Source organism: Propithecus coquereli, unplaced genomic scaffold (genome assembly GCF_000956105.1).
Source record: "Propithecus coquereli isolate 6110/MARCELLA unplaced genomic scaffold, Pcoq_1.0 Scaffold97, whole genome shotgun sequence".
Classification (NCBI taxonomy): domain Eukaryota; kingdom Metazoa; phylum Chordata; class Mammalia; order Primates; family Indriidae; genus Propithecus; species Propithecus coquereli.
Window position 1 is genome coordinate 1,502,212 of NW_012156062.1, and position 1,834 is coordinate 1,504,045.

The 1,834-nt window shown below is 41.7% G+C and overlaps 1 pseudogene; it reads right to left on the reverse strand.

Moving 5' to 3' along the window:
* Positions 1 to 391: 391 nt before the first annotated feature.
* On the reverse strand, positions 392 to 1,240 carry LOC105827109 (annotated as a pseudogene).
* Positions 1,241 to 1,834: the final 594 nt, after the last annotated feature.

The window sequence follows — 1,834 nt, forward strand, 5'->3', positions numbered from 1 at the left end:
TAATATTCTGAGATTGAAAAAAAGAAGAAAAAATATTTTTCCCTTTTTATGAGAATGTTTTAACAATGGACTGATCTCACATTGATAATATCTTCACTTTTGTGGTTTCAAACATTTTTCAAAGAGTTTTGAATACAATTTACATTCCATACTTGATTGACAAAAGTGGAAAATACTGTTGATGGATATCTAGTTGCATTAATTTTAACACTTTGTACCTCTCTGCCCAAACGCACTGTGTTGGTCACTTTATGTAAGTTCCCATAGGTCAATATTAATCGAACATTTTTTTTTTCCCTCAGTTCAAGTTTAATAGAAACTACGAAAGACCAGGGGCCGGTTCCCTCTGCTGATACACCGTGCGACTCAGACGGCGGCCCCCCGGCACAGCTCAGCCATCCCCACTCAGGGAACGAGGTCTGGCCTCCGCACCCCCTGCACGAAAGGCCTGTCTCGTAAGACAACACGTCTCGGCTGAATCTAAAGTCTGTGTCTTGTGTTTTATGCATGGAAAAAAATACAAAAGAGGTTTTGTTCTCACGGCTGCCCACTGCAGCCCAGCGCTAACATGGCCCAGTGCTCGTTTCTGCTCGGAGAAATATTCTTTGCGCTTTGGATGTCAGGCTTGATGGTGTCACTGCCAGGCTTCCGGCCAGCTGGGCAGACTTCCGCATGCTTGTCAGTGAACTGGAAGGCCTGAACTAGCCTCAGAGTCTCATCCACAGAGGGACCGAAGGGAGGTCACGTGCAGTGATCCGCATACGGGCGCCCTCATCATCCGTAGTAAACCAGCCCCTGAGCCAGGTGCCTTCACCAGCCTTTAAGATTCTGAACCCCCGTGCACTTGCGCCCGATGCCAAGGGAATGTTGATGGGTCCCCGCCCTCTTTGTTTCTTAGGTGTGTCGAGCCACTCCAGGTGACAGAAGTGAGAATCCACAAAAGCACCAATCACTTGGCAGTTGAGTTTCTTAAATTCTTCTGCCCTATCACTGAAAGCGATGATCTCCATGGGGCAGACAAAGGTGAAGTCAAGGGGTAAAAGAGGAGCACAACGTATTTTCCTTTATAGTCAGATAGGCTGATATCTTTGAACTGACCATCTGGCACAACAGCTGTGGCTTTGAAGTTGGGGGCAGGGTCCCCGATTTTGGGATTCCTTGAAGACTTTGCCAGCAGCAGTTCTGAAACAGAAGTCATTGACAATGAAGAGGCCCACGCCAGCCAGGAAGAGGACTCCATCAACCAAACATTTTTAGTATGCAATGAAGAGAGGGATCCTTGGAGATATTTTATACTTGCATGTGTTATATTTCAGTGTTGCACTTGAAAACATTAGTCTATTGTGCAACAGTGATCTACAACTGGATAAGTCAAAATACTATGATTTTTACCAAGATATTAATATAAAGACTACTTACCTTGTGGCCTAAAACTTTCCTAAATATTTTTAAAAGAATATAACAGACCTTAGAAGTTTGAGATTACACATAAATGAAGATCTGCTTTCTTTATAAAATTTTGTGGTTAGAAATGTGATTTGTTTTGTTGAGTTAAACTTGCTCCAGTTTAAATGAAAATGAGAATTAATAACCTATGTAAGTATTTTTAAGTCAATTTAAAAAGCTGCAAGAATTATTTTCACTCGACATTATAACATACATAGTATGACAGCTTTTAGAATCCTGATCTTTTGACTTCATGAGCTTCCTATCCAACATGTTGCTTTAAAATGTTATGACATTTTGAAAGCTGCTATCACGGTATCCTTCTGAGTTGCCTGAAAGCACCAAACACTTAAAAAATATGTTTCTCACAAGTAATATAGAATGGAGG